This window comes from Lepidochelys olivacea (assembly GCF_965140295.1).
Source record: "Lepidochelys olivacea isolate rLepOli2 genome assembly, chromosome: 9".
Taxonomy (NCBI): Eukaryota; Metazoa; Chordata; order Testudines; family Cheloniidae; genus Lepidochelys; species Lepidochelys olivacea.
Genome location: NC_140419.1, coordinates 32,244,428 through 32,266,191, shown reverse-complemented (window position 1 = coordinate 32,266,191; position 21,764 = coordinate 32,244,428). Strand labels below are relative to the sequence as shown.

The window sequence follows — 21,764 nt, the reverse complement described above, 5'->3', positions numbered from 1 at the left end:
CAGCATTACTTAGTGTCCTTGAAGCAAATGCAACAGTCCTCTCTGTGTTGTCTTCATGAAGTTGTGTGAGGACAGCCCTAAGTCCATAATCAGAAGCATCAGGAGTGAATAGTGCAAGTACTGGACTATGTACATTCAAGTCTTTCACTGTTTCGAAACTAGCTTGTGCATCCATTGTCCACACTAAGTTTGGGTTCAGTAAGAGGCACATCTTTAAAGCAATGCAAATAGATGGAATCAGGTAGTATAGATACTGCTGAGCCAGTGTCCAACATCAGCTGAATAGAGTGTGATTTGCCAGAGGGTGTGGCAGAAACGTTTACAGTGCACTTTATTTGTTCTGGAATATGTGCAGTAGTGATTTTGTCCACGCTCAGCACAGTAACATCTGGTATTGTAACTGCATGCACCTGTTAATTGAACTGGCTGCTGCAACATACTTTAGCAAAATGCCAATCTTTTTGCAATGATTGCACTGAGCTACTTTTGCCAGACATCCTGTGTAGCTTGCAAGGTGTCATGGGGATCCACAGTGAAAGCATGCTTTTACTGTATTTTGAATTTGCTGATTTGGTGGTTTTCCATTAGTTTTACTCTTGTAATTGTTTGTCTGCAGTGATAGTGAACTTTTCTGCAAAGGAGTCACAGCCTGGACTGTGCCTCCTGTATCCATACTCATTATTTTGGTTTCAGCTGTAGCTGACTCAATCTGAGTAGCAATGGTTATTGCTTTTTCTAGTGTAAGTGTGGTTCTAGAAGTAAGTGTTCTCTTACACGAAGCATGGTTGTTTTCTCAATGAGCTGGTCTCAAATCATCTCATCTGCCATATTCCCAAAGTCACAAGTTACAATCAGACTCCTCAGGGAAGCAATATACTGCATTATAGTCTCCCCTGTTTTCTGCTCACACTGGCGAAATCTGTAGCGATTAGCTACTACGTTGACTTTTGTCACAAAAAAATTCTTTAATGCAGTGAGTGCAGTCTCATATTTATCATCTGCAAGGGAAAATTGTAAAATATATGTTGTCCTTCTGCTTCAAGGCAGTGGATTAGCAGAGCACACTTTCTTACTTCAGAAATCTCTGTACCAGTGATTTCAAGCAGATAAGTCTCAAACATATGGATCCAGGCAGTAAAAGCAATTGGAGGCTCACCTGGGCTTTGCAGAAAGGGTGCAGGTGGGTTCAGAGGCAGAAGATCCATCCTCGTTACCAAAATGTGTAGCAACCAGGCAAGGTACTAACAAACTTCAACAGGACTTTATTTTTAAAGTGTAAACCTCTTTACCAAGCTGCTGCTGCACCCTCAGTAGCTCTCACTCCACCTCCTCAACTTCTGCCCCCCTTCCTGTTTCCTGTCCTTTCAGACTTCCAACAGCCAATGATCCCAGTTCTAATAATTACAAGCATCATCTAAACACCACATTATGCAATTTTGGATAAATTATTGAACTTCTGTGGCTCAGTTTCCCCATCTGTAGATTTTTGATGATAGTAATGCTCATTTATGTAGAGTGTTTTGATATCTTCAGTTGAAAAGTACTCCATAAGAGTCTGATCCAGCACCCATTCAAGTCAATGGCAATGCTCTCACTGACTTCAGTCGGAGTGGGATCAGAACGTTGTAAACTAAATGTCTAAAATTTACACTTATGTAAATACAATGAAATAAAACTGAAAGAGGAATACATTTCTTATCTCAAAGTCCTCTCTCTGAGAACTATGTGTTGCCCTTGTAGGGGAGTTGAGTTGTCAATAGGATGATAATGAGAAGCATACTTCATTACTTTATCAGCAAGAGGAATTCTTTGTATACAATTTAGCTTTGCTGCATGTATGGAACTTTGCTTCCTCAAGTGCTAAAAAATGTGTTAGAGCTGTCATAGAAAATTTGTTGTGCTTGTTTGAAACATTCCACTTTAATTTGGGACACTCCTGATTGATTGATTGATTTATATTGCAATGTTAGAAATGCTAATACAATTAACTAAAAAGCAAAAAGGCATTACAGCAAGTTGGAAAGGCTATCATTATTACTATTATGTCTTGCAAACTTGAGGAATATTGTAGCATTATATTCAGAGTATGAATCTGCACAAACTGTTACACATTTCATTGTTAGGCATTTTAAAAGCCTATTTTTAAACAAGGATATTATAAATTTATGTTGATATCCAGAATACTCAGAATCCAAGTTTAGCTGAGCGAAAAGTCAAAATGTAAACTAAGGATGATCTGAGTAACAGGCTTACAGGATTTGAGCTATAATAAGTATAGTGTTCTATAATTGGTAAGGTGAAGTTAAAGGCATATCTTTCTTCACATTGTGGAATTCTAAGTCATTAATTTAGAATAAACCTTTAGTAGACCTTATGCATCTGATGGTGCAGGAAGACTGATCCTGAAACCTTTAAATATCAAATAATGTCTTTAAAAATTTTAAGACTGCATTTTAAGTTTATATGCCCTGATCAACACATCTCTGTGAGGTTAGTTTTCTTCCACTGCTGGAAAACAGAAAATAATCTCTCTAATGCAGCCATGCAAAATTATACTCATTAATTTGCCACAGGTTTATAAAATATTAGATGTCTTCATTGCGACAGTAAGGATGGATAATTTTGTGAGTCTGAGACTGCTAAGTTTTCATCCTGATTTTGCCTTGCTATTATAATGTATCCTTGAGCTGATTGCTTTTTGCTGTGATCCAATGAGGAAGATTAAAATAAGATTTCAGTAAAATATACAGACTTTTCAGTGAAACCAGTCAACCTTTTAGCCATTGATAAAAGAGCCTGTACTTCCCATATGAAGTTAGCACAAGTATAATATACATATGTACACACTCATATATCAAGGAGAAATAGGGTTGCCAACCCTGCTCCAGGCTTGTCCTGGAGTTTCCAGGAATTAAAGATTAATCTTTAATTAAAGATAATGTCATGTGATGAAACCTCCAGTAATTCATCCAACCAAAGTTGGCAACCCTAAGGAGAAATAATAGGGCACTGTCAAGATTGGGTGGGCCAAAATATTACTTTGTCCTGTTTATAAAATTTTGAAATTCTTTACCTGTATTCATCCTCTCTAGAATGCTTCAATGCAAAAAAAAAACCAAAAAAACCCAACTCAGCCTATATAGGCACCCCCATAAATAGCAAATCAATGGAAACAGGTTTTCAAAAGGACTCAGGGCCAGGTTTTCAGGTTGTCACCACTGGGACCAGATTTTCAAACTGCTCAGTGCCTAGTAGCTTCCACTGTGGCACATATGGCTGGATTTTCAAAGATTCACTTATATTGGCACTTAAATAGGAACTCAGTTTTTTTTAAAATTTATCTCCTGATGAGGAAGAAAAAAATATCACAAAGGGAACAGATTCCCAATGTAAGCTTAACAGTAAAAATGATCAGTTTTAAAAATTGTGTGAGATTAATATATGTCTGGGTTAGGTTCTGTCTGTACTTAAAACGCTACAGGGACAAAGCTGCAGAGCTGCAGCTATAATACTGTAGTGCTTCAGTATTGACGCTACCACATAGTCTCCAACATAAGTGGATTTACAACAGCTCCTCCCTTCCTTCCTCCCTCCCTTCCTTCAGGAGAGGTCACCTGGCAGTGGTCGGCTGAGGAGTCTTTGCCTTTACCCAGGCCTTGCTTCAGGAGCTAAGGACTGGAGATTTGCTCTTCTTGTTGGTCTGCCACCAGCTGAGCTCTTTCCCCCACATTAGCTAATTAACCATATGTTGCCCCATCATAGGTGACCCCCTATGCTCCACACACATAAAGAACAGGATATTCACTGAGTTTACACTCATGGAGTTTTTTATTAATATTTACAGTTCACCTCACTCCAGAAGTGGCAAAGAGTTCAGTATTCAGTACCTAATAACCCTAGGGATCTACCAGGGGCAAGAGACATCTGCAATGCCACCAATTCCTCCTGCTACCATTTGAGTAATATAGACTTCCTCCTTGCAGCAGCCAGGAGCATGTTTCCCCTACTGCTGCCTTTGTTATACTTGCTCTGTTGATAAATATTGAGGAATGCCAATCTGCAGTATTTCTAAACCCTATCTATTAAAAAAACACAAATCAGACCACATAAAAACATACATTTTGCTTAGAATTATTAGATTTTGGAAGTTTTTAAAAATGAACAATTTGGGAATCACTGTATTTGTCTTCTGTTGTCTGAGCTTAATGGTTAACTTGGGCCACATTTTCAAGTTTTTCTCCACATCCATGGGGGCTGGAAACTTACTGTTGAAAAAAATTAAAGTTGAGATTCTCACCTAATCATGTGGAGCTGGGGCTTTGAGGAAAAACATTAAATAAGATGAGACTCACAATAACATCATCAGATTTGGCAACACTGAGTTTGTAAACTTTTACCAGGACTAAATTTATTTGTTTGATTATGTGGTACAGTACCAGTAAGTGAACTTCATTTTCGTTCCAAACAAACTGGCTTCTGGGTCTTTGAGCAATAAAACTTCTTCTTCTTCTTCATTACCAAACACTATTTATCAACCCAAATTTAACAAATATGTATCTTCTGAAGGCCGTAAACGGAATAATAGATAACATTTCTCGATCTGTCAAATCTGCAGAGGACATATGGATTTAAAGTACTGCCATTTCCACTAATTTTTACTTGCAGATTGGTCAAATGAGGGGCAAGGAGAGACTTCCACAATGAAAAACATCCCAATGAATTTTCCATGACGAAAAATCCTGGCTTGCTGATAGTGTAGTATCTGATCAGTCTAATCTTCTAATAACCTTTTGAACCAAGTAGAGTTGGACAGTAAGTAGCAGAATAACAAACGGCCATTTTCCATCTGATAATTAATAAGAAAAAGCTTCCTTACAATGTGAATTCACTTGGAACTGCGTGTTAAAAATATTTGCAATGAATTAAATTTCCATACTTGTATATGTCAGATGTACTGCTGGAGGGAGACCTTTGTACTTTTGTAATACTATACTTAACGATCATTACATAATTAACTTCTGGGGTGACCTTAAAACAAGCTCCTTAGTATTGTCTAGCCCCACGGCTGTCAGCAGGATTTCTAGTGATTGTAGTGGCCTAAGGACTCTTACTTCAGAGACGAGCAGAGATCAGGCATGTTGAGAGAGAGACATATGGTTTCCTGGAGATTGATGACAGCTACACCAAGCTTAGACCACCCACTGCCTATCATGCTACTTGTTCACTGGTAGTTTTGTACATAGGATTTTAAGATGTCTAGTGCTAACCACATTAGTATTGTCATATCCCAAAGAGAGGGAAAATGGGTCATAATTATCTTGTCTTAAAGGACAAATAATTTCTGAAGGTATGACTGGTATGGAAGGCTAGATTCTTCAGTGGAAAACATTAACTGAGTACAAGCTTAAACAGCACGGAATCTAGAGCAAATAGAGGCATGGGAATGTGGGGGAAAGGGATTGTTGGCTGGCAAAAGGCATTAAAGAAATATGTGATGTTTTAATTACAGAAAATCTTTTGTAGACAGGTACTATTAAGTAAATTGCAGTAGTTTGCTGGATTTCACATTCCATTAAGAAGCTCTGGAAAGATGATCTATACAGCACTAAAGGTGTATAATTGTAATTTGCTTCTTGCAGCGACAAACATTGATTGTGAAATGTATTATGATAAGCACTTCCTGGGCAAGCAACTATTAGATACCTTTGGGAAGGTATTACTGTTTAGTTTTAATTTCTTTTATTCCCTTTCTGATTACTTTCCTCCTCTTATTATAAATGTGTTGGGGTCAAGGTGATATTTGACTGAGGTAGGCTAATGTTTGAATTGAATAAGATGAAGGGGTGTATCATCACTTTTAGACATGGGATATTTAAAGATGAAGTATGGTCTACTGGGTAGAACAGCAGATGGTAAGTCAAGATTTTTGCTGTGTTGCCAACTCTCATGATTTTATCAAGAGTCTCACAATATTTGGTGTCTCTCTAAAAGCCTCAGTTCCAAGAGTTGTGGTGTTATGTAAGAATCTCAGTTTGTTTGTTGTTGTAAAAAACCCTCACCAAACTAAGTTTTCAGCCTGTGTGGTAGTGGACAAAAGATTGATAGTGTGATTTGAGTGTAATGTCAAGTCGCAGAAAACAGAAAGCAAGTAGAACCCAGCATTTATTATTTTTAAAAATCTCATGATTCTTTAAACAAATCTCATGATTTGCAGGGGGGCATAGAGGCTGAATCATGGTTTTTGAGCACTTGGGGCTGCCATTACTGCTTCATTTTCTGTTCTGGCACTAGCTGTGCAGTGCTGGGCTGCATTGTATGGTTTACTATACCCATCTGTAAATGGGTATAATAATTTACACCTGTCTCACAAAGGTATTTGAATCTTGATGTTTGCAAAATGCTGCAAGATCCTTAAAAGGTATTATATGAGAGCAGAGTGATATTATTGGGTCAAATCTGGAGTTCCTGATTCAAGTTTTACTGAGTCCTTAGGCAAAACTCTCAGTGAAATTAATGCCTACGTACAGAACTTAGGGTTTGTCTCATTACCCAATATATATCTCTATGATATGTATGCTGTAAATTCCTATTAACAGTAGTGGGAGTTAGTGCATAATTCTACCTTCATGATGATGAGAGAATGTATCTGCATAAATCTAATTTAAGCTGAAAAAAGCAAGGACATTTAGGGTTGAGGCTGCCATTCCATCTTTTACTCATTTCTAGTATTGCAGTAAACTTTATATGTAAGATCACCCTAGGCATAAAAGGGTGACTTGAAGACACAGTGGCAATGTTAACTCTAAACAGCCTTGCGTTTGTTAGTACAAGCTAAATCCTTAACATTTTTGGCATGCTTTATTTTAATTTAATCTCAATGTCATGGGAAAATTGAAGTTAGATTTTGAACAAAGATCTTCCGTTTCAGTAAAGAAACTAATAACCAAATGGGTTACCTCAATGAGCATTTCCTAGTCTGGTTTTTGGACTCTTTGGACTCACACAAGGCTAGAGCTAGGAAACAAAAGCAGAGATCCCCAGGGTCAACCTGGGTTAGCCCTAAAAGACATTCGCTGCTGAAAGATTACTATACCTTGTGAAACCATAAGCTATAACTTATTTTGTCTATATATGTTACCGGCTTTAACCTGCAAATAATTCATTTCTTTTCCCTAGTTAATAAATCCTTAGTTAGTTTACTAAAGGATTGGCTACAGGTATTGTCTTTGATTTGAGGTACAAATTGACCTGAGGTAAATGACTGGTCTCTTGGGACTGGGAGAAACCTGAATATTTTGTGATTTTTGGCATAAGTGACAATTTATCACTAAGTCCAGCTTGCCTAGGTGGCAAGATAGACTGGAGTGCCCAAGGGGACTGTCTGTGGCTCCATAGTGAAACTGTTGTAGTGGTTCAGGAGTTCACATTTGTTACTCTGTTTGTGAAATCTTGTTACAGAACATACACCAGTTTGATGTGTCTGCCTGCTTTCTGACAGTCTGCCCTGCAGTTGGCACTCATGGTCATGAACCACTTCAGGCAGCATGACATGGTGCTTTAGGTTTAGTTAGAGAGATAGCTTGTTTCAGTTTCCTGGGCGACTTAGGGGTTCAGATTTTGGCATCCTATGCTATGGTGGCTGCACTATGGACCCATTTCCTATTGTTTCAGTACTGTGTATATGTATGAAAGCACTAGTACAGCACCTGCCTTCCCTCTATCCCAAAGCTCAGTGCTATGTGTGTTACACTGGCACAACTCACTTCCACTCTATACCTTGCTCGTAGCTCTATGTCTTTGGGAGTAGGGGCTGGGGCTCGGGGTGGGGGAAGGTTACACTGGCACAGCCCTCTCCTCTCTACCCAGTCTAGTGCTGTGTATGAGAGTTACTGATGTGATCTCTCTGTCACTGCCATGTTTTGTGCATTTCTTGATGGATTTCCCATTCAGGGTGCCCCCAACAAGCGGGAGCAGATATGGAGAAGGCATGATCCTATTCTCCACACGCCTTCAAAGCAGGGGGATCCATGGCAGATGGGGATAATGGGGGAACTATTGGGAATAGGGTATTGGAAGAAATTGGGGATTGCTGCAGGTGTAGACTGTGGAGGGGGAAAGATTCTGGAAGAGGGATTGGTGGAAGGGCAAGAGAGATCAGCACAGCCTGTATGGGTAGTCGGGGGAAGAAGGGAAGGCCTCGATGTATGGGGGGGTGGGCTGTGGAGGAATGTTGGGCAGCTTTCCCTCTTCTGCTCTCTCTCCATTAGCTTCCTGCATTCTGTTCCTATGTCCCTATTCTGTCAGTCCCTTTCCCCCATTGTGTCCCCTTTCAGCCCCATTTCTTTCCAGTCCCTTTACCTGCCTGCGAGCAGCACACAGCACCTGTCACCTCTTAATTCCCTCATATCTTGGGCTCCACATTGGCCAGACACTCACCAGGGGATGAGTGAGGGGAAGCAAGGAGATTGCCTAAAACCTGGCACCACAGTGGCTCCCCAGCAGCCAGGAGAAGGAACTTTAGCTACATACCTGTGTGACATCAAAGCTGGGATAAGGGCGAATGTGACCAGGCTGCCAAATGTATGAGTGTCAGGCAAGATGCATGATGTTTGGCAGCCCTTCCCTCCACACCCTCTGTAAGTGGATGAATGCTGTGTATATTGGGGTGTGTTATACTAGCACAGCCATTCACAAGAGCAAAGACCAATACTGAGAGCTGACAGTCAGTGGGGCTAGAGGATTTCTTAGTGGGTAGGTGCAGGAGAGTTCTGCTTGTTTGAAGAGACAAGGAAACACCTGAGTAACCATACTTAAAGTATGGAGGAGTCTATCCTGGGGAAACAGTGACTCTGAAAAAGACTTGGCGGTCATGGTAGATAATCCACTGGACATGAGCTCCCAGTGTGATGCTGTGCCCCAAAAGGGCTAATGTGATCCTTGGATGTATAAACGGGATCATCAAGTAGGAGTAGGGAGGTTATATTACCTCTCTATTTGGCACTGGTGCAACTGCTTCTGAAATACCATGTCCAGTTCTGGTGACCTCAGTTCAAGAAAGATATTGATAAATTGGAGAGGGTTCAGAGGAGAGCCACAAGAATGGTTAAACGGTTGGAAAACATACCATACACTCAAGCAGTTATATCTATCTAGTTTAACAAAGAGAAGGTTAAGAAGTAACTTGATTACAGTTACATGGGGAACAAAAAATTGCTAATGTGATCTTCAATCTATCAGACCAAGTTATAACAATATCCAATGGCTAGAAGTTTGAAACTGGAGAAATTCAGGCTGAAATAAGGTGTACACTGGTTGATGCTGATGATTATGAAGAAGCATTCATTTTTATTGTAGTACTTTTGTTGTAAACTCTTTGAATTAGGGATCATTGTTTTGTTCTGTGTTTGTACAGCACTTAGCAAACTAGATTCCTGGTCTATGCCTGGGATGCCTAAGTTCCATCACAATAGAAATAATAGTAATAATCAGTTACAATAATTATTGATAAATAATAATCTTCCTATTTGTAGGTTAAATCAAATTGTGCTATAATTGTTCATTTATGTAAGCTGTCAAATTTAGATTTTATAGGTAAATTATAATGCGTGTTTTATTTATAGTCAATAAAGTATAATCAAATTTTTTAAAAAACGGACATTTGGTCTATAAAGGAGACATATTACCTATTATGTGCCACATCTGTCCTGATACATACCAACTGAAAATAACTGAGATTCCATCTGTGGATCACCAACTACTGTTAGTCTTATTTTAGAGAAACCATGAAAGTTAATCAATATGGATTTGCAGCTAGTGATTTTGAGCTTTTTCTTAAAATTTCCCCCAGGTAACTCTAATTGTGGTAGCAAGAAGGGGGAGCCGTAATGCTGATGAGGTGCTGGCAGCCACAGCCTTTTTTGCCATCCTGTTACCTAAACTTGCAGTTGAGCTGGGATAAAGAAAGTGGGGGTAAAAAGCACTGGTGATGCTGTATAGTATGTATAGACTAGAGCTGCCACATTAATACCACCAATGGGGCCACATCAGAAGTTCAGATTCTTCCTACATCTTCACTTTCATTTTCCTTCTCTGCATTTTTACTGACATAGGTTAAATACCACACCCACAGACTAGGTTGGACTTTTACCAAGGCAAAGGTCTTCTATGATAAAATCGAGAGTACGCAGAACCTTTAGCAGACTCTTTTTTTTCAAACATTCACTTTGGGGAAGAGTTATTTGGAGTCTTCCAGTACAAGATTCACAGTTGATTTGATTGATTTAACATATATCTGGACAGTAATTTCCTGGTGGTGTTTAGTTGTCAACTAATACAGGTATGCTAATTAATTTATCTTTTTATAGCACAAACTGTTGAGGTAATGGTTTGGGCCATAATCGCGCTATTATCTATATTGGCATCTGTTCATCAGGGAAGGAGATTGCAGGGGCACAAATTTGTTAGAACCTGGCTTGAGCTGGGAGTTGAAGGTGCTGCAAAGAGCAATTGTAGCTCAAAAAGTGGTCAGCACCAACCAGGAAGGGGTGCAGCCAGGGAGTTGGTTAATTACCATAGTGGTGATTTGCTGTGGCACTTCTGGACAGGAACTAATTCTCCCTCCCTCCCCCCAGCACAAGAGACCTCACCAGCTTCAGTCCCTCTATCTTACTATCATTCTAACCGATATTTTCAGATTATTTACAGTATCAGTAACCTCATAATGTCACAACTTCAAAGTTTTAAAGAGGCATGTAAATGGTTCCTGATTTTGGTATTTTGAAACTGCTTTTAAAGACCTGTATAAATCCAGGAGCTTTATACTAGCATCGAGTCACACCAAATTCCTATAGAACAATGGCAGGATGTGACGCACTGTTTGGAGAAATAATAGTTTTACCTTGTGCGAAGATTCCCTTGCTGTCCTGAAGGCAATATACATTATTCATATTACCTGTGTGATCTTAAGGCAGCTAAAATGTCTGAATTATGCACCAACTAGGTGTGTAAACTGTAGAAGTTACTGCTTCCTTTCATAGCAGTAAGTTGCATAGTGTTTTTTGTAGATATCTTTTTTGAGACCCACATGGACTACCTATCATTATTTCCTACTACTCTACCCACATTTTCACATACAGTGCCCCCATTTCTATGGACAATGTGCATACTAGCATATCAGGGATTGTTGTGGGAGGAAGGAAGAATGGTCCAGTGGCTAGGACTCTAGTTTGCTTTCCTCCTCTGCCACTGACTCTCTGCTCTCAATTCTAAAGTTCTGCTCCAGTGGCTCCTGGCAGCCAGGAGGAGCAATTTCATGGAGAGCCTTCCCAAGCACCTGCTGTCCTGGCATAGAACATGCTCAGTGCAGATAGAATCTTTTGAGAATTTTGCTGCCACCTTCTAACAACATCTGCTGAGTATGTGCAAACAATGATTTTCAGAGGCTTATTATAACTCAGCTAAATTTGGATGGACTTTCCTGGGGATAGCAGTAGGTACATCTGATTCCAGAGTGACTTTCCAGCCACACTCCAAAGCATAGAGGTGATAGAGCTTCTCAGTGAAACAGTTGTAGTAATTTTCTTACTTTGGAAAAACAGTGTCTTTTCCTCTAACCCCATTCTTAGGGACAGCTAAACCACTTTTGCTGAAACCTTTAACAAATTCAGCCTAAGCCAGACACCCAGCATGAAAAATTTCAGCTCAAGTGGTTAAAATTTGACAAAGTTATAAGCAGTTGCAAACAGGATCTTATAATGCAGAGTGTTTAGACAATCTTAACTGTAGTCATTGCTACCAGCTCTGCCTGTAATAATAATTCTGAAAGAATGTTATCTTAAAGTTGGCCTTGCTGCAATACCCAGCCTTTCTATTTCAGTGTTTTCTTACTGATGCTGAATACAACAGTATGCTGAGATCCTCTTGAATGATGTATGCTAAGGAAAATGTGTGAAGCTGATACCACTGGTGAATTTGCATAGCTGTTCTACGTATTCAGCAGGCAAAGGAGACTTGAGGCGTTTTGTTTAAGTGAAAACTAGCTTTTAAAAATGATTGTTTGCCCTTTTGTACAAATTGGCCTGCTTCTGATCTAACGATCATTAATTTTTCCTAGGACTGATTCCAGTAACTAAAGTGGAGTTGCTTCCAGTTTATACCAATGTAAGTGAAATCAGAATCAGGTCCATAAACTGTGAGCTCTAATTTAGAAAGGTCATTGTTTGACTATACTAATTCTTGACCCACCCATATTTACTTTTAAAGGTCATGTACAGTACAATGGAAAATGTTGATCAAACAATGCTGAATAAACAATGAAGAACTCTTGTGTGTGAATTCTATAGTCAATCTCATACAGCACAAGAAATAAATTTTATTTACAGAAAATACATTTGTCATGAATCATCTTAATTAATCTGGCTAATTCTGCTTCCAGCAGAAACCAATACATAATGCTTTGGAAGAAGGAGAAACATACCAACTCCCACACCCTCAATAATGTATCTGTCTACTTTCATAATGCTGTACATGCAACGGATGGGAAAATTCCATGTTTGATGAATTTATATCTTGAAGCATCAGATTTGATCAACTATTATTGCACTGTTTTTCAATTGCATTGAATATCTTCTTGGTCTTGTACTATGAGACAGAGTAAAAAAGTAAAAAATAAGCTTATGCCCAAATAAATGTGTTAGTCTCTGAGGTGCCACAAGGACTCCTCATTGTTTTTGCTGATACAGACTAACACGGCTACCACTCTGAAAAAAGAGGAGTTTGTAAAAAGAGAAAAAAGAGGAGTTTGTCAGTTTGTACTCAAATGTTAAATAATTGAGAATAATGTACCTTAATTGTGCCTCTGCATCTCCTTTTCTATCAACACTCCTGATGTTTGCAGTCTTTCATGTATAAATCCCAACATATATCTAATAGCTTTCACTGACCTTTTCAGCTGTCTTAAAATTAATTGATCAAATTTTGATGTACTCCTTCTAGGGTAGGGATGCCATTGAATAATATATTGTTATATATTTATTTTTTGTGTGGTTTTCTCTCTTTTTAAATGTACCCAAGCATCCTACTTGTTCTTTTAAGTGCAATTGTATTCTGGGCAGATATATTCTCCAAGGACACCTATGATTTTTCTTCATAGCACTCAGTGCTAAGATCCCATTCGTCTACGGGTTATGAGAGCTCAAGGAATCCTTTATTATGTGTATTATTTCCAGTCTAAATGACATCTGCCACTCTGATGCCCAGTTCCCCCAGTGTGTTTAAATCCATCTGAAATTTCTCCAATCTTCAACAGTTTATACTAATTGAGACTATTAAGTTGTTATCAACAATGTTCATAAACTCGCTGGCTATTTTTGTCCTCCATTTATGTCAAAGAAGCTGAAAATTTCAGCCCTAAAAACTGAACTTTGCCATTTATAGAATCCTATTGGTTGGTATGGATCTCCAGTGACTCTTCCGAAGTAATTCATCCTTCTGCATTGTGAAAGGATTGACTTAGCTGACCTAAAACATCCTTTCCCATTGAGTATCGTGTCAAGTCTTGAATAGTTCCAGTCAAGCTACCTTTGTCTGTAATCTCTTTGGAGCAGGAGCCTTGTCGTCTTATCTTTCTGTGATGCAGCTGCTGGTAGCACACTATTATCTCTATTTGAGTAATAAAATAGTGAGAATTCTGTAAGTTCCTTGGTAACTTGTTCCACTGCCTAACTCTTCTCATCGTTCCCATGCATTTTTACTATGTTTAATTAGCATTTCCCTGGGTGCTGCTGCAATGTAGTATTATTTCCTGTTCTATTCTCATTGTCTAAAGAGAATAACTGGCGTCGGTTCTCTTTGCAAAATTCCTTTTGGCTGTTTAATAGTGTTATGTTTACTCTCATCTCATGCATTATGGTGGAAGCCCACCCCAGACTAATGGGTAAAGCCACTGCCCTCTTCTCCTTCAAATGTAACCTCAGGATTAATCTGCAAAGTGGCTGGAGGTTTGGGAATTTTTGCTTCTTTATGATGTACACAGAAGGCCTGAAAGATTTTTATTTGTTTTTCTTTCTAGCCAAGTTTTTTCTGATTATTTTTTATTATGGAAAGAACAGGAATAAGTCCAGGCTTCTCTGGTTGTGCTGTAGGGCCTCCTGTAGGATCTCTGGGATGTGTACTGTTACAGAGGCAGCAGAAGTTTGCTTTGAATGTGGGAACAGAGATGCATAGAGAAACCTGAACATCCTAAGCAGCATGCTAATCCTGGCGAGCAGAGAGTCGGGGAGCATAGCTCTGTTTGGGGATCATGGGACAATTAGGGTGTAAGGGCCACACCAGCCACTCTGGGTCCTCCTCTTGCCTCTCTCCCCAGCAGATGCAGAGCCCCACTGGGCCTGAGAGCATGAAGCAGCTCACTGAAGAATGACACAAGGGTGGAAACAGAGATTGGCTCCCACAGTATTTTCACTATGGGAGCACTAACCTCCACTGCTCCCTCAGTTCCACTGCTCCTGTACTGGTAGCTCTGACAGGGGTGCTGAATCTTTCACAAAGACTTACTTAAAGTTAAGTAGACATTAACAAAACCAAAACAGAGTTTTAAACATTAAACAAAATCTTTTCTTCTGTTGATTGCTCCATTTGTACTTTCTTGGCACTTGTGTCACTGTTTCACTAGCTCACCGATTATCAAAGGTTGTCTACGCTGCAAAAAAAGATCCACCACAGAAAGTCTCAGAATCTGGGTCAACTGACTCGGGCTCATGCTGCGGGGCTAAAAGTACCACTGCAGATGTTTGGGGCCAGGCTCTGAAATGCATTGAGTGAGGATGGTCTCAGAGGCTAGGCTCCAGACCAAGCCCGAACATCTACACTGCTACTTTTAGCCCCGTAGCATGAGCCTGTTTCAGTTAACTGGACTCTGAGACTTGCTGCCACAGGGTTTTTTTGCAGTGTAAACATACCCATAGAGTCTTCCAGACTACATAGGAACTAAGTTTCTCATGTAAAAAACTATACAACACTCTTTGAAACAAAAATTCTTATTTGTACACTACATAAAAGCAAAACAGGGCACAACCCCTCTTTTTTTTACTTTTCAATTAGATTGTAAGGTTTTATTGCATAGACCTTGTCTTCCTGTAGGACAGTGCCTAATACTGATCCTCATCAGGGGTGAAACCCTGGCTCCACTGAAGATAATGGCAAAACTCTCTGACTTAAATGTGGCCAGAATTTCACCCTAGAGCTTTAATACATATATTTAATGTAATACACATATTCAATACTAATATTTAATTTGCATGGCTCCCCACAGCACAAGCTTACTCAAGTTTAATGTAAAATCCGTCTGAAAACTGGTTTTGTAATGATCTCACTGCTGGCTAGGAGAAACTGCCTTTTAAAGGAAAGCATAAAATCTCTTGTTGAATCAGACCTGAACTTAATTAATAGAGATTCCTGTTTCTTTTGACTCAAGAGAAGTGATTTCAGAAAGATTGATCTGTGTCTGCACATTCGTTTAAATAATCCTAAGTCAACAGAAATACGGATGCCAAAGGTTAAAGTAAAATAATATTGTACTAAACCATAAAACAGTCTCTGTCTCAAAGCCTCAAAATACAGAGACAGAAGCCCCTCTGTGCCTTTTGTAAATACCAATAACATAAAATGTTCAATACTTAATTTAGATGCTGTAATTTTTCTGCACAACATTCATCTTGAGAATTATGTTAGCCTGCCTCCGATTTGGAATAGGGAGCATGCAAAGCTATAATGAGGAAGATTGGATATTTGCACCTGGCGTAGGAGAGGTGTGTCTTTAGCAGCAGACAAAAAGAATAGTCACAAAAGAAAATGGGCTCTGCAGGCAGCATATGTCATGTCCATTATAGTTACAAAGGCAGCTTCTGCTTGAAAAGCAGGCAGATGAATTTGAAACACAGGCTAGGGCAGAGCTGGAAAAAGCAAATTGCCAATTGCCTGCAGGAAGAGGGGAAACTATTGGATCCTCTTGTCAACTCACAGCTCTGTTTTTTTCTGGCAGATCCAATAGTGGGTGAAAAAGAGAACAGGAGGTGCTGTTTGGCCTCCTTACTATATCCTCAGCTGTCACTCAGCCAAGGACACTCCAGGAACATCAGGGAGGCACCAACAGCACTCTCAACCATATAGGGACAGCTCCAGGAACCACCACTGCGGGGTCTCCCCCTGTGCACTCAAGCCACACTCTGGGTGCAGGGTACAGGCAGAAGAGCTTTTGGCCAGGCCCAGTGTGTGTCCATTGAGTAGAGTGGCCAGGATTTCTCAGAAGGGGACATGCTTCCTGGCATAGGCGCCGATTTTGTGGCTGCTCCAGGGCTGAAGCACCCATGGGGAAAAATTGGTGGGTGCTCTGCACCCACCGGCAGCTCTCCACCCCAGCAATTATGGTCAGGACAGTCGTTTCAGGAGCAGGATTAGACCATCAAAGCCAAGATTAAATATTTAGCAAGCCAGATGCAGAGAACTGCAACACCACTACAACACTACGTTAACCAGTGGTCAAATCTCAACAGAAATAATTGCTCACAAGTTGATATATATGATCATTATTGGCTTCACTCTCTTGTGTTCATAATTTGTGTTCTATTTCAGATTAATTGTACCCTCTGATTCCTGATATGTAGGTTACATGAGTAACTAAAAATAGAAATCTGTGTCCTTGAATGAAACAGATAAATAAGATCAACACAAGTGATCGGAGTCACACAGAGTTGCCAGCTCTCACTGTTTTAATCCCATGTCTCACAGTGTTTGGTGCTCTTTCAACAGTCAGATTATAACATGAAAATTTCATCTTTCATGTTTTTTTAAGGAAATTTCTAGCTTTCATGGCTGCAGAGAAAAGCTTGAAAACATGAACTATGAAGGTTAAAAAACAGAAAGGAAATTAAAAATCATTAAAATTTAAAAAGATAATAAATGGTTATTTTTAAGACAGAAATTATTTGGGGGGCTCTGACTCATGTTTTTTGAATACTTGGAGTTGGCAATACTGATTAAGTCAATACGATTGCTCACATGACTAAGGCGTGTGAGATATGGCCAGCTATCTGCAGTATAGAGCTGTCAGTCTTTCTTTCTTTTGGCCCTCCCAACATCCCAACACTTCCAGCTGAGTGTTCCTTCTTCACTAACTCAGCAGATTCTTTCTTAGAGCCTATGGTAGGTACCCTCAGTCATTGCATTATTCCATTGACATCAGTGGGGGAATTGTATATAGACAGGAATAGAATATGGCCTTGAGCCTCCTGCACTAGAACTACTGAAGCAATCAAACAAAAAAACCGTAGCAGTTTAAATAGACACTGCAGCTACCGTCAGGAAAAAGTACTTAAAACTGATGAGCTTTTATCCTTAATTATTTTTTGTTAAATAAAGGGATAGTAAGAATACATATAAAAATATATAACATATAGATAGGTTAAAATAGCCCATAGTCTCAGATGGAGCCATGATATGATCACAAGAGGTTCTATAACAATTTTTGTACAATTGCGGTGTTGGATGGCTAAGTTCTATTGTCCTACCTAAATGCCCCCTGAATATGATATTTTTCATATTTTTTTAAAATATGTATTGGAATCTACCTAATCCGTTTTTATTTTTTTTCCAATATGTGTTCTGGCTCCTGTTTCTCCTGATAGATGCTATAAGTGTGAGGAACATATTGACAAATCAGGCCAGCAGTAGGAAAACATGGCCAAGCCGAACACAAGTATAATAAATAAACAAGAGACAGAACACAACTTGGCCTGAAGAGGTTCAAACAGATTCCAAAATATATTTAACATTCCCCTGCCCCCACCCCGAACTCCCGTAAAATGTGAATATCAGGAGCTCTGATGTTCCACCAATTGGGGCCCAAAGGTGGAGCTTTCTATCTGAGCTGGGCTTCAAGGAATCCTGGTTCTAAATACCAGTAAGCCATTGGGTGGAAAGGCAGAGCCTGGTGACCCTCTGGACCCTCCTTTTCTCATTGGCTGGTGGGTGGGGAGAATATACTGCATTCTGTTGTAGGGCGTATCAGACTTTGATGTCACAAAGGTGGTGTTCTTGCAGTGAGACAACTAACTCACAATAGTTACCTCACTGTAAAATCCTGAGTGGAGACAAGGCACTTGTAGTGTTTATGGTGAGGTAGTTAGGTGAGGTCACCACTATACCCATGCTGACCGTGGTTGAACTTGTCTAGTTTATCTGTGATAAATCTGAAGTGCCTTATCTCCACTCCCAGATAGCTAACACATCAGTTATTCTATAGTAAAAAGACACCCTAGTTGGCAGAGAAGACAAAGCCTCAGTGGCCTCTCCTTCATGCATTCCTCTAGCTTAGCAGGAAGAATCTATCTAACTGTTCTCAATAGGCAGAATGCCCCATGGAACTGCTGCTACTGGCTACCCGCACCCTTATGTGATTGTGGTTAACCAGCCACAGTCTGGACATGCAAACTCATTCATGATTGCTTCTTTAATGAGAAAACAGAAAGCAGGATGGGGAAGAAATTTAAGTGGTTAGAATAGGAGAAGAACTTATTTTTGTGAGGAGGATTTTAGATTGACAATAATGTTTTATATAAACCAAATTCTGATTCCTTTACACCAGGTGATTTGTATTTATTATTATTTATATTACAGTAATACTTAGAGGGGCCCCAGTGTGCTAGGTACTGTAAAAACTCACTGTAAACAGACTATTGCTGCCCTGAAGAGCTTACAGCCTAAATAGATAAGACAGATAAACAGGAGGGGGAAATGGAAACACACAGTTGTGAAGTGATTTGTCCAATAGCACACAGCAGTTCAGTGGTAGATCTGGACATAGAATCCATCTCTCCTGACTCTCAGTCCAGTGTCCTATCCATTGAGCCACATTGCAGTTTTGAGTAAAAAGTACAGTTTAGGACATTAATCATTGTTTTTGTGCACCTGCAATGGAAGTACAATTGCTTATAGCAGCTCTGAATTTGACGATTATGATGCAAATCCTGGTCCCACTGAAATTAATGGGAAGATTGCTAGTGACCTAAATAAAACCTGGATTTGACGCTTAGTGCATTGCAGCCTTGATGTACTGGACAAGCTCGACCAAGATACAAATCTGTCATTTTCTGGTTTTTTTCTTTTAATAAAAGTGAAGATTCAATATTTAGCTGCAGGGACTGTTGTGAGCTTTGTGCTGGAGCTCTAGGGACTGCTAACAGGTGCATGTAAAGAGCATAACAACAAGAGGATGGGTGGTCCAAAGGCCTGAATTTGTGTGCACAAATGGGGCTTGTATGCTGCACAATTGCAGGTACAAATATAGCCTTGCATATTGAGAGAATGGGATGAGGTCCCTTTGAAAACGTGGCCTTAAGAACAAGGGTCTAAATTATCCCTTTTCATGTTAAAATCTATGGGAGGGGGCTCAATGGGAGGAATTTTCAGGGAGAAATGCTCACAGAGTTTATCAGTCCTTCCCTGTGAGGATGGTGTTTGGTCTCCCATGGAATTGGCTATGAGGCCCACCCCAATGTGATGTTCCCCTCTGGTGTTATCTGGACCGGTGATCTGCTAGGTCACTCCAATCCTTGACTCTGGGAGCCAGCCTTACCCTGCACTGCTGTGAGAACCTCCGCTCCTGGGCTGTTCACGCACAGCCTCTGGCATGTAAGCTGTTCCCAGCTACTTGTAACCAAATGACACTCGCCAATATCTCCGGTACCAGACACAACCCTAGGAACCTTCGTCTTGCAGTGCCCAGTTATGCCCACTGGATGCTGCAAGCTTATATGAGTTCGTCAGTTTAACAAAGAAATTGGTATGTATCAGGCTTATTATCCCAAGGGGAGCCTCTGACACACTTCAAACCAAATGCACTGCTTCAAGTAGAATAAATAAACAAATTTATGAACTATAAAGATAGATTTTAAGTGATTATAAGTCAAAGCATAATAAGTCAGATTTAGTCAAATGAAATAAAAGCAAAACGCATTCTAAGCTGATCTTAACACTTTCAGTGTCCTTACAAACTTAGATGCTTCTCACCACAGGCTGGCTGGTTGCTCTTCAGCCAGGCTCTCCCCTTTAATCAGTGCTTCAGTCGCTTGGTGGTGATGGTGTCTATAGATGTAGGTGGAAGAGAGAGAGAGAGAGAGAGCATGGCAAATGTCTTTCCCTTTTATCATGTCCTTTCTTTCTTCTTGGCTTTGCGCCCCCCCCCACCTTCAGAGTCAGGTGAGCATTACCTCATCAAAGTTACAGACTGACCAAAGGAAGGGGGGTGACTCCCTTAAGAGTCTAACAGATTCTTTTGTTGCTGTGAGGCTGGGCTGGATTTGTCCCATACTTGCCCTGATGAGGTGTGAACTGCCTCTCTGCTCTTGGAGAGTTTTTGTCTGGGCTTGCTTTAAGCCATGAGGATACATTTTCAGCCTCATAACTACATACATTAAATTATAACCTATAACCTTACTATAACATTATTGTAACAATTACTATAACATCACGATAACAACCATGCTCAGTGCATCATGAGCCTTCCAAAGACACCCAACGTGACAAACTTTGCATTGGAGACCACATAATCATTTTATAAAGATGAACATGGGAGTGTAGGGTGTTCCCCCGAGGTACAGAGCATCACATCCAATCCCTAGGGAGCCTCAGGAGTTCAGGGCCTCTTTAGCTGCCCTGATCTATGGCAAACCCGGTGGTACCTGGTAGGAAGCTTCATTGGAGCCAGGCTACCAGGAACTTCCCATGTCTGCAGCTACCCCTTGAATGTGTTGTGTGTTGGGAAAGGGAAAATAATGAAGTCTCAGACTGTATTGTTTTTCCAGGGAATCTCCAGGGGGCCTTCCCCTCAACTGCCTCATCTTCCCCCATTCTTCAGTGTGAACCCCTGACCACACCAAGCATCTTTAATGGGGTCTGGAGCAGGAGTGGAATGGTGCTATGGAAGAGGCCAACACCCATCTTCCTCCATGCAGGAAGGATAGAGCTAGATGCAGAGGGTCCCCTGTGCATGGATATGGGGGGATGTTATCTGAATTAAGATTTGTTTTCACACAGCTAATCCTAAAGCCATTTTACAGGGCTCGATCCTGTGAATGCTGAGCACGCTGGCTCTAATTGCAACAAAGCACTTAAGCATGTGCTTAACTTTCAGGATATGAAACATCTCGTTGAAGTTAAGTGCTTTGTTGGATCAGGGTCAGAGTGCTCAGCACCTTGCACGACTGAGCCCATAGTGCCGATCATTGTTATACGTTGATATTCAGTTGCAGTTGGAAATGAATTATACTGTAGCCTGAGATTTCTGAAATTTGAGATGCCTATTTCATAATGAAAAATTGCTCAATGAAAACCAGGCAGATTATAGGTACATGTTTATACCATGCAGAGTGAAAATGCAGGGTGTGTGAAAATAGGTGTTGCTATTGTAAATTCGTAGTCATTGTTACAATAGAGAAAAGTGCTAGATGTTTGATATTCTCAAAAGTTCTATTCATAGCACTATAGGTGGGGCAATCCTGAGAGATTACTTTGAGGACATCCGATGAAGTGAGCTGTAGCTCACGAAAGCTTATGCTCAGATAAATTGGTTAGTCTCTAAGGTGCCACAAGCCCTCCTTTTCTTTTTGCGAATACAGACTAACACGGCTGTTACTCTGAAATTTGAGGACATAGTACCTCTTATGCCTATTTACAAGGTTCAGTGACTTAAGTAAGTGCCTGTTTGTAAT

General features: G+C 40.1%; 1 protein-coding gene across 3 annotated transcripts in view; it reads left to right on the top strand.

The window, feature by feature from the left end:
- Nucleotides 1-21,764, top strand: part of PLS1 (plastin 1) — an 83,556-nt gene that overhangs the window by 16,160 nt on the left and 45,632 nt on the right. The window contains exons 1-2 of one of the 3 annotated variants that reach the window (XM_084640194.1): nucleotides 10,179-10,336; nucleotides 12,113-12,159. The exons of 1 other annotated variant lie outside the window; for it this stretch is intronic. The gene's annotated coding sequence lies outside the window, so the exon portion shown is untranslated. Of the gene's footprint in view, nucleotides 1-10,178; nucleotides 10,337-12,112; nucleotides 12,160-21,764 lie in introns of those variants that run through there. One more of the 3 variants, XM_084640195.1, reaches the window with a different exon arrangement.